Source organism: Amphibalanus amphitrite, unplaced genomic scaffold (genome assembly GCF_019059575.1).
Source record: "Amphibalanus amphitrite isolate SeventyFive unplaced genomic scaffold, NRLGWU_Aamphi_draft 001287F_arrow, whole genome shotgun sequence".
Lineage (NCBI taxonomy): Eukaryota > Metazoa > Arthropoda > Thecostraca > Balanomorpha > Balanidae > Amphibalanus > Amphibalanus amphitrite.
Genome location: NW_024882780.1, coordinates 133179 through 145286, shown reverse-complemented (window position 1 = coordinate 145286; position 12108 = coordinate 133179).

Below are 12108 nucleotides of genomic sequence, written 5' to 3'. Positions count from 1 at the left end.
GAGAAGAGGGAAAGGGAGAGACACGGGATGGTCGGAGATCGGAATAAGGACCGACATTCGACAAAGCTAAGAAAGAATCAATAAAGTACCATGGTGCCTAAAATTGCAACACATGCAGTACCTGGTAAAGAATCCCAAGTGAAGTCAGCGAGGCACTAATGCATAATGCCTATTCAAGACATGAGATGCATTAACCATGAACATAAAACATGACTTCTAACCAAATCGGGAAGAATTGAGACACCAGGAAAATTGAGCATCCTATAGCGCCATTGACTCGCCAGACGAAATTAGCAACTAATCGGACACGGCTGAAAATTATCGCTGCTGATGAGTAATGGGCAGGGCTAGATTGATGTGATTCGTGACTTCACTGCCTTCAGGCGAGATAACTCCATTGAGAAAGGTATGACGATTTATGCATCGAAATCGCGTGCGACAGCAATCGTGGTCAGGTCAGAGACGAATAAAGTTCGTATCTGTATTGAAAGCGCTGAGCGAAAATAGATCACTCAGCGACCAGTTTTACTGGTTACTGAGGAAGGAAGTACTTTTAGAAGGAAGTGCCAATAGTTGGCGTAAAATTTGATTCCATCGCCACTTTTCGAAGTGAGGTGAAAAGCCTTCTTCGCTATCAATAGCATTAGCGTATGTCTCATTGCAACCTTCACCTAGGTATTCCTGAAATTTTATCGACCCAACTCTTGAGCAATGCAAATTGTAAAGCAAACAGAGCAATTTTGTTTCCGAACAAACGTAATACCCACAAGTTCTGATATACCATGGGTGAAAGCAGCTTTCAATGGAAATGCTACGAAGGGAGCACTCCCGCAGGTCACAGCTAATTATTTTTAGTTTTTACCTAAATGAGCGCTGCAGGGAGCCAGTCTTAGCTTTCTCAAGATCATGTCACCTTAGAATTTTACGGCGGGCGGTATGTACAATGTACATAGACGACATGATGACCCATCCGACATGACCTCAAGACCGGAAGGCACGGGAGCATACAGCAGCTTTAGTGATAGTCGACACTTCACTTCCCTTACTGCATGTGGCGATAGCGATTTGTGACATCGCAGTTGAATCATCATTCATTAACGACTCTCGGAAACGAGGGTATTTACAGGAAGCACATGTGCAGTATGAAAACGTTCTACCCCTTCCCAGGGATCACGTGACATCAAAGGGCCCGCCGGCGCGACAGCTGGTTTAGCGCTGAGGTCTCCCCAGGATGAACTGCTGGCTCGGACTTCGGGTACCAGGACCGGGGGCACGGGCGGCAGCGCACAGGCGCGATGCATGCGCTTAAGTTCATTTTAACTTGGAATGGAAAGCGAAATTAGAATTCTTCTATCATAAAGCACATTGAAGTGGCAGAAAGAGGAAGGCTATGTGCACTTCGCACAACTCTATAAGTATGTTATTCAGATAATGCCTGTCGACCTTATTCGAAAGCCCATCAGACTTTAGCCACAATCACTCTGGGTATGTTTTTTTTTCTACCTGCTATCATAAAATATCTTGCTTTGAAAATGCATTTTAAGATTGCGTTAAATGGATCTATCTTTATCGAATATATTGGCATGAACAGAGCACATGATGTGGTACAACATACCTAACGAGATTTTCATATAAGGTACAACTTTTCATATTTTAATTTAATATAATTTAATTTAATTTAGGAGTAGCGAATGTCGACACCTTTTTTTAAACCCCACATCTGTTCTCCGGTGAATTTCCGGGAAGCACGAAAGATCTCTTTTTAGAAGTGTCCAATCGTCCGATCCTGATCAAATTTGTGTGTTCGTAAGCTTGCTCTGGCATTGCTTGATCTGCCAAGACAGACAAACTTGAGAAAAACCGAGTGACTGTACCTTTTTTGAAGGTTTCTAAACAACTTGTCTGAACTTCACGGGAGAACAAATGTGGAGTTTAAAAAAAGGTGTCGATGTACAATGTTACAGTTACAGTGCTAATGTAGGTATACAGTACAGGTAGAGTGTTGCTGAGGACTTGGAGCTTGGATGGGTGCAAGGTGAAATGGGTGCAACCTATATGTTTTAGGGCTTTGGGTACCTACAGCTATTATCCATTTACAAATTCCATGAGAATTGTTTTCGACTCTCTTTACGCTCAAACTCTTACTTCGTTACTGTAGGATTACTTCCATGGCCATAAAGAGGGTTATTACTTATTATATACCATGCTCTATTGCTCATTGCTCACTGTTCGATGATTAACGTCTTTTTCAGACACAAGGTAAACGGAGAGGTTCCTGTTCGCTCGATTCCAAACATTTTTTAATAAAAATGTTTGCTTAATAACTGCTCCATATGTTTACTTGCGCGATGCTTTGTTGGTGATATTCTGCATTGAACTATATGGGAATTATATGCAAGAAACTCCTCTTTCGTCATCAGTGGCTTATGTCAAAGCGCTTGTAAGCAATTAGTATCATGCTTGATGCTGATGACTCTAACGAGACATGAGACAAACACTTAGCGCACTGCTTTGAGAAGAGTTTGTTGTTTGAATGATAACAACAACAAATCGCGGATGAGTTTGTGCACGATTGTTTACAAAGCAATTGCGTCAAAGGCGCCGGAGGTGTCAGCAGTCACTGTCACGGGCGTGCTGACTGCTGAGTGATATTGGACAGTTGAAACGAGCGATTGGCCCAACGTGTGCTCTACATTGTCACGAAGCAGCATTGTAGGCACATATGCATATGGCAATAAGCTTAAGACGCCTCTTATAAATTGATATTCCTTATTCAGCTGATGTGTCAGTCATTGTTATCTCTAGACATTCAGTCGAAACTGAATCGTTTCGTTGAAAGCCTTAGCTTGAGTTCAGTGTTAGAATATAATCTTACCTTAAAAAACTGATTGGATCCCTTTCTTTCTCAGCGAAAGGGGTGTCATCCTTTACATTGGCTAACAACGGACGCTAAACGACGCATGTTCGAAAGAAGTGTCACCTGCAGTGCAAACTGTGGTGTGCATCGTCAGAACACTGCTCCAGCCGGCACTGCCTCGGTGATGTCTGCACCGCCTTCACCGGTGGCATCACCAAAAACAGTTGCCTGAAGCTGGTGATGTTACCTACAGGCTGCTTCTCTACGTGACCTGCACCATGGTGCGCCAGCTTATAGCCCCTTGAAGTTGACACTTTCTGTACCACCGTCCTTTTCGCTATGTCCTCCAGAACTGGCCAGTTCTGTAAACGAAGCTCGCCCAGTTCAGCGAACCCCGACACAGGCGTAAACACCGAGCGGCCGATTCCGCACTGGGACGAACGCACAGTGACACCTCATTAATCGTGTCGATTATGTTGTCTGGCCGGCCGGATGACTGGCGTCCGTCAGTTGCCGGCGCGGTCCGCGGGCACGGTAAACACAGCGACCCGGTCAGCTCTGTCGCAGGAGGACCAGAACGCCCGCTCGCCGAGCTCTGATTAATTGGTCTCCGCTCGTGTTTCGTACACGGAGTCGACAGCGGTCCGTCACAGGCGCACCCCCGCCACCAGGCACCCGGGCCGCTGTCAGCTTTTTGGGCCCGCCCCGAGCGATCTGGGAGTGGTACTGGGGTGGAAGTGTGGGAGTGGTGTTGTAAAATGTTTCAGATATCAAACAGACTGAGACGGAAAGAAGTGAAAGGAATGCAGACCTGGGATCGTGCTCGTAACACACCTCCTTGTTTCCTCATGAATTGAGTATACGTTCTTATTCATTTCAGCTCCTTTCAAACACCGAATTCACAGCAAGGCGCAACACCAGCAGAAAGCAACGTATACTGAGGGAATCGTTTCACACGTCATCAACGGCAATGGGCATGTGTTTCTGCCTCCATCATTTTGCAATGGCTTGAAATTTGAAAATTAACTCCTGCCGAGGAGGCACCCTACAGATCTCCCCGGGACCGAGACGGTATAGGTATGCCACGGAGCGGCACCGCTTACCAACCTGGTCAGACGGACCGCAGCGTAGCGCAGAGGAAGGCTATAAATGCGTTAAATTTTGTTTGCAACTATGAGTGAATGTGACATAAGAATGCAAACAAAAAAGCTTGGGAAAAATGGCGATTCATTTTCGTATCTGCCTCTGCTTTGGTATGGAAATCGGAATATTTTCATTCGCACGTTTTGATATTTTAGCTGTTACCTAATTTTGTCCTTTTTAATCGCAATCAAAAATAGATATGTTCTGAGGACAGCTAGAAGCCCTTTTCATGAACATTGGGCACCTATCTGATTGAATTTGAAAGCAAAGAATAAAAACAATCGACATTTCACTCGAAAGGTGGAAGTCCTTTTAGTAAACAGCTGCCAAATTTTATAAGATACCAATCAGATCTAACAGAGCAAGGAGATGCCCAATGTTCCACCGTGAAAGGGCCTAGTATTTCACTATTGACAGGATATGAGAAAAAAGAGTCCAAGCCAGATTCTTTTTCAAATCAACTTTACATTTCGCTCAGCAGCTACTGTCTCGTCCGGTCACCGGTAGATGTCCCTCCTGTCGTCAGGTCGCGGCGCGGCCACCATCGGCTGGGTCAGCTCAGCGCCGTGCTGACGCAGCTCGGCGAGCCGCTGACGCTGCTAGCGAACACGGTCCGTCGTCTACTGTGGGCGGTGTCGCGCGCCGGCTGCGTCGCTCCGTCCGTCCCCCCGTCCGTCCGTCCAGCGTACCGATCCGACATAAACAAAATGTCGGCAACTGGAGCGGAGCCGGCCTGACACCCTGTCGCAGCCCGACGTGGGCCAGAGGCGCGGCGGCGCACAAATCGGCCGGCTCCGGTGTCGCTAACGGCCAGAAAATGGCAGGCGGTCGTTAGTGATGCCATTAGGTGAAACCGCAACAAGCGCCGTGTGCAACATACGGCGTCGGCCATGGCCACCGCCGCCGCCGGCCGGCCGTCATTAGGTGTCAGCCGTCAGCGCGGCCTGAAGGTCGCCCCGCCGCGCCGCTCCGCTGCCGGGGGTGATAATTCCGGTAGCGATCATTCATGGATAGCGCGATTGAGGCGCGTGTGGGTGACTTGCAGACTTAACCATGGTTGGCGGGATATAGGGAGGATGTGTCTCTGAGTCGAGGAGGCATTTGATAGGGGAGTCGACAACAGTCAAAACGTGAATGTAACGTGAAACGTGAAAATGTAAGTTGACAAAACAAGGACGGTTGACCGTGATCACATAGTTTTCAGCCAAATTTGCCTTCCTTTGCACATTGCTTACATTTTATTCTGCTCCCTCCTGCGGGTACTTGAGCATGATCTCGGACTGTTCGTTATGACAGAAGGTCCGGGCGATTTTATGACGTCCTATTCCAAGGGTGAAAGGAAAACATGTTGTGCCTCTTTTGTGCGAAATGTATTCATGGCAAACCTTATGTCCGTTGAAATTGATAATTCAGTAATAAAATAGGTATATGTAGCATTATATCGTCCTGGGCAGTGGCAGCTGACGGGCGGACTTGCAGCCCCGGCAGCCACAGCCTCAGCCGGCCGGCTGCACTGCCAGCCCACCACTCGGCCTGCATAAATAGCTGCGCTGATCACCAAACGTCATGCATTTGGCTGCTTAGACCAATTACGGCCGGCCCGCGCTGGCCTTGAGGCCTCCGCCCTGTTATAAATGACATGCGGTGTTTGCCATAATGACAGAAATTTATAAACGAGCCTGCATTAAACAATTCATGAGCTTAGTTACGCTGGGAACGTTTTGACGTTTGAATTGCAGCGCGCCCCTGGTAATCTTATTATGGCTATATGACTTTATGCACTAGCCGCCTAATTATGGTTACTTTCCTATGAAGGCATTATTAGGGACCAGTGAGGTTATTAGGAGAATTAAAAAGTGAGCTTTGATAAAGCCGCTAGGGTATTTGAACTGTAAATATGGTACAAAATGGGAGGCCGTCGCTGCACGCTCATTGTCATGGACCAGACGAAACAAGAGCGTTTTGTCGACACGACCTGTTTTCAGAGCTGCCAATTTATGAGAATGGCATGTCCAATTATAGAGTGGTTAGGTCCTCGAGCATTATATGTGGCGATTGGCACTCATCTCCAGTCGTGGGGTGGAGTGGTGGAGGCAGGATTAGTCAAATAAGGACTGCCTAGTGCCTAATGACCTAACTCTCACACGAGGCGCCGAAACTTTATGCTTGAACAAGTCGGTAATGCCTATGATATAAGACTCAAGCCGAACGTATCCTGTCATATGAATTTCACTTGCCGTCCTTCTGTTCTTTTTTCTTCTTCTTAATTAAAATCCGTGGTTTGAGTGCGTATTGTCATCTCTGCAACTGGCACCAAGCTATGATAGCACCTCGTCTCATCTCATACCGATTCCACCTCCCGCAGCCATCTTGAGCTGTTGTTCTTTCCTGAAATCCCCATTCCGAACGGGTGACCGCCTAATGTCCGGCAGCCTATGATGCAAGGGGGGGGGGCACATGTCCGTCCGTCGGTCAGCGTCGCTCCCCTGACTGCCCGCTGACAGTGCGTGTGGTCCACCATGACTCTAAAGCTCAGTTCATACTGGCGCCGCGGCGCTGACGGGCTGCTGACAGCGCGTGTGGTCCACTGGACGGCCGATGACGCTAAAGCGCGGTTCACACCGCCGGCGCGCACACGGCGCGCTGCCGAGGGCGCTGTCAAACAGATCTGTTAGCGCGTCCTGCAGCGGGGAGCGCCGCGCCGGTGTGACCGGCCGGCTGGGGAGCCTCTCTCGCCTCCCGCCGGTGAGCAGGCCGCTCGCGCCTTTCTCGGCGCGCAAATTGATGATCTGCGCGACTGGCGGACCCCACCGGCAAAATAAACATTTGTCGCATGTAGACTAAGAACATGATTTACGGCCGGGCCGCGGGGCGGGCCTGTTTAATTTTGCTGGCGCTGAGAACTTGCATATATTGGCCGTGCCACACGGTTCCCGGCGTAATGAGGTGTTCTCACAGGGTGGGGGGGCCCGCTGACAGCGGCGAGCGGGGGACGCTGCGCTCCCCCCACCTCTTCCTCTGTCCCACAGTGGACCGGCAGTACCGGTTCACAGGAGAACTGCGAACTGCCAGGCAGGGCGGGCTGAGACGTTACGTCAGGGAGGAGGTGAGATCATAGATGCCAGCTCAGGCATCGATTAGCTGAGATTTGTAAACGAACTTATCAATGTTTGTCTCAGATTTGCAGCGTGAAATTGATCCATTTGCAGCGATATGTCAATCGAGGTAAAGTCTTATTCAGTCTTATTCAGTTTCAGATTTCAATATACCGCGAAACGTATCTTGCGATCACCATATCCACTAGCATTGCATATATGTGAAGTAGCTCCTTGAGGTTTGAAGAGGAGGGTCAGAAGGGTCAAGCTCGGGTTATATCACTTGTCACATGAGAAGGCTAGAGTAGACTGCCGTCATCGGGCAGTCTAGCTTCCGCCCAGCAGCACCAAAGCCGTTACAGTCATCAAAGAATGATGCAGATCACACAGTGTCTTGAAGTGATCGTCATTTTTTGTCTGTTACTGTATTCGTGCGCGCAGGGAATACGAAATTCTACCAATAACCTTTACACTGTCTTACGAAATGATATTGATGAGCCTTTTTTCCTTTCAAATCAAACCATTTCCCCTCACACCGCCACAAAAGCATAACACTCGCGCAGCAAACCATAACAGAGGTCCCCTCCCCGCCGGAACTGACCCAACTGCCGCCCTCTCCGCCCAGTTTGACACCGTCTCAGCACTCCTTCGGCGCGTCTGCTCCGCTCATCAGCATCCATCATGTGCCCAACAATACCGGAAACACTTCATGCCGTCAGCGCGGACACACATAGCTGTGGTGCTGTCCACCCCTCGTCCTGCATCAGCGCCAGTCATCCCACAGAGCCCCGGACAGAGCCCCACCCGTCCACCCGCTGAACAAAAACACAGCAGAGACGTCCCGCCGGCCCCGCGCCGGATATGGAGTAATTAGCTGTTAATTAATACACGGTCTCGGTGTGATACTGCAGTGCGGTAAAAACCACCGCTCAGTGTCCGTGTGTTCGTGAGCACGTGCTGGGGAGTGGGTGCTCACGGAACACATGCTCACGGTGCTAACAGAGGTCGGCGGACGCCCAAGGCCCTCCGAGCCTGTGTGCACATCGACGGCCGACCGGCCGACTCACGGCTCAGCCGCAGCTTACACCTTGTCGATGGATTAAATAAACAGGCGCGTCGATAATTAATGAGAGGCTGGGCTCACTCGTCGGCAGGCAGAGGGGCACACCGTGGGCGGAGAGAGAGGGAGAGAGACGGGGAGGAGAGGGTGAGAGGACGGGCGTGCCTGAGTGGCTGGAACGGGCCGGCTGAGAGGGCGACATGGGATGAAAGGAAGAGAGAGGTGGGTGAGACTGATGGGGTGACAGGCTGGGTGGCACGGATGAAATGAGAGCATTTGAAAAAATGAGCTTCTTATGTCATTTGACTATCGAAACCGAAAATCGCAATTATTTTTTTTTCTTCAAAAGCCAGAATGGTTTCAGTTTTTTAATCGTACACCTTCTTTTTGGCATAAAACATGTAGACCCCATGAATGACGAATGTGAACAAACTTTGTGTTTCTCATAAAGAAAAGAATTAAAAATGTGTTTAACGAATGGAGCGCAGAGGAAATTAGGCTTCTTATACAGCGCAAAAAAAACTGTTTGTAATGAATATACATTCTTGGACGATACCGCGAAAACGAAATATTTCTATCGAGAGTTTTCAAAGGATTTCATGCAAGAGGCCTTGGCCGAGTGCATGAAATTCTTTGAAAACTCGAGATAGAAATATTTCGTCGCGGTAGAGTCCTAGATACTAGATGCCGGCAGCGCTCGTGCGTTGCCTTGGGCCAGAATTGGAGGAATGGAACTGAGCAAGGCCGAACTGAGTATGGACCAGGGTATATTGATTTGAATTAGGGTATGGACTGCAAAACCAACTGAAACATCCATGAAATGCTTGAAGTTGAAAGCACGTGATATTCATGTGGAGATCTACCTACAGTAAGATATGAATTAACTGCACGTGCATAGTTCATGTCCCAGGCACCACAGTGCAGGCATTTTCATAACATCCTGTAACGTGTGTCTAGTTCTATCAGTGTACCGACTTTTGTGTCGCTAGCTCGACGTTTCCCGGGATCAGAGGATCCATCGTCAAAACCGTTATCCGCCCCCCGCACGCGCAGCTTGCACCCCTCGGATATTATCTCGCCGGAATGTCGTGATCAAATGTATTCTTCTTATGACCTGCAAGTTTTGAACCAGTTAGAGCTGCCGTTTACCCTGCAGGCGTGGCAACGTACGAAGGGGTGCAATCGGCTTGCACGTGCATAGCTCATGCACCACAGAGTTTAGCTCAACCAAATGTGCATTATTTTGGAGGCCTTGCCTGGGACTACCATTGAACCGATTTTGAGTTTGATAGCTTAAAATTTCTTTGAGCCAGAGGACCTCACGTCAAAACGGTTTTCCGACCCCATCAGCACGTGCAGCCTGCACCCCTCGCAGACGGTGACCCCCCTGGAAACTGGTTCAAGGTGTTACCGATGTGTCCCGCCAGTATGGCTTTGCCCGTGACCTCGGGTTGACCTGTAGCCTTGACAAAAAATTTCGTGTCACCGAAACTTTGAAGCGGAATAGCATGTGCCACGAAGCACCGAGCGAACCGAGGCCAGCACCAAAAGTTTACCTCGCCGGAGACGAATCAAACGGTCCCACTTTCGTCCCGATCGGTCCACCCATTTTGACTCCAGGTCCAAAAAAGCTTGGACAAACTCAGGGCTGTCTCATCCCTATCTCCGTAACGTGTCATGTGCGACCAATGACGTCACGGCATTGCGGCGTTCTGATTGGGCGGCAGCTCCGAATCGCCCGACTGGTGGTCCCCGCTCGACAAGCGCACGTGCGCCGACTAGGCATTTGTAGTGGCATTGACAGCAGAAAAAGTGAGCTAATGCAGAGCTCTGAATATACTTGAATAGAGTCTAAGCCGTTAGTAATACGTGAAAACGTCAGATAGGTTTCTTGTTCGTCTTGATTCAAGCTTTTATGTGATATAACTTTTACCTTAGTGTCGAGGTTGGCAGCTATGTGGGAGAGCCCTAAAGTTGGGTCATTTTCCATAGGATTGCATTACAGCCGTCCGACCCTTCGTACCTGTGACGTCACGGAAATCGCTGCTTCGGCCTAATGAGCATACCTTCTATATAGGGCCTTGGGACAAACTCACACACTCACTGACAAACAGGTTCAGCCCAAGTTCAGCCGAACTTTTTTTCAGCGACCCACCAATGGGAATTTCCGGATGCAAAAGCATGCTATCGCATGCTTTTGATCCTCCAATTCTGGATTATTTCCTGTATGTTTCTTAATATCGTTCGTTATCTGCTTAAAAAAGGCCGAAATATGCATAAATAAAATACAGTAACAATAACTACACGTTAGATACTGAAATACTAATTACTTAACAGTTCTAAATAATACTTAACAGTTCAGCAAAGCTTACAAATTTTCTTTAAAACAGAAGCCCTCGATGAAATCAAGCTATCCAAGAAAACCATCCAAGAAAACGTCTCGCGCAAAGTTTCTTGGATGGCTGGATTGCATTGCAAGAGTGCATCAAACATACAGGAATCAAAAGAAAGAGGGAGAGAGAGAGAGAGAGAGAGAGAGAGAGAGAGAGAGAGAGAGAGAGAGTGAGAGAGAGAGAGTGAGATAGAGACAGAGAGACAGAGAGAGAGAGAGAGAGAGAGAGAGAGAGAGAGAGAGAGAGAGAGAGAGAGAGAGAGAGAGAGAGAGAGAGAGAGAGAGAGAGAGAGAGAGAGAGAGAGAGAGAGAGAGAGAGAGAGACCCGGGAGGGATAGGAGGAAAAGAAATCGGAAAAGAGAATGTGTTCTCACTTATAGGTGGTTCCTAAATGTAATCGTAATGATGCCAACTTTACAACAGTTCGCAGCATTGAAGGTATGTGCAATGCGCATGCCAACACATTTCTAAAGAAAGAGTCTCAGGGGCTGCTGCTTTGAGGAGATGATGAAGGCTGTGACAAAGGCGCTCATGGACACCTTGGATGACTACCAGCGGGCCTTTAAGAAGTCGCTGGAGCGCTGCGCTACAACAAGTGCATTGAACTAGTGGTGCTACTTCGAGGGCGGATAAAGTTTAGGTTCATGCTTCTCTGAAATAGATAACTGTCTCTTACTGAAAAAGTCTCAACACTTCTGGAGTGGACCTTTTACAATGTACATACATGCAACTGCACACTTTTCCACGTCCCGTACCCATACGGCTTTTTACACTTAAGGCACGGAATATATAGTCTACGACATGGAATGGACAGGAGCTTCGATTAGCATTGCCACGTGTGTAACCAAAAATCAAGGATTTTGCCGGATGAATATCCGGAGATCCGGAGGATGCGGATGAATTTCTTTCCACGTGGGTTTACATTTTCATATATTTTCTTAACATTTCATACATTTTTTTCTTAACAATCGTCGAATGATTCGTCTTCAAGGGCCAAGTTGTGACTGTGACTTTGAAATGGTAACCGCATATTTTATTGGAAACTTTTAGCACACATTGTTACGGGAGCATTTATACATATTCATTGCATTAGAGTTTTAACATTGGTCTAAAATTAAATGAAATTCAATGAAATTCGTATAAAATTTGATGAAGATGAGGAAGTGCGAGCACTCGCGCTCTACTTTCAGGGTCCCAGGACTATATATGGCCTTGGTCCCAGGGCGTATCGGTTCCTACAAAAACGGTCCGTCCTTCCCCATCCTCGAACTCTGCGGAGGAAGATGGAAAAAATACAGATGCGACCTGGCTTTCATGACGCTATCTTGGCTCTCATAAAAGAGAAGTTCGCCGGAGCAAGTACCAAGGACAAGCTGTGCCAAGGAAACCAAGGTTGGCCTACCAGCGGGGTGATGACGTCATCGAGGGCTTCACTGATCATGGCTCTCTCCTTCTCTGCCGCGCCAATGCCTGCGCCGACCACGCCTTGGTCATGATGGTGCGGGGCGTCAGTGTCACCAAACGCTGGAAACAGCCCATCGGTTTCTTTCTGAGTTCCGGA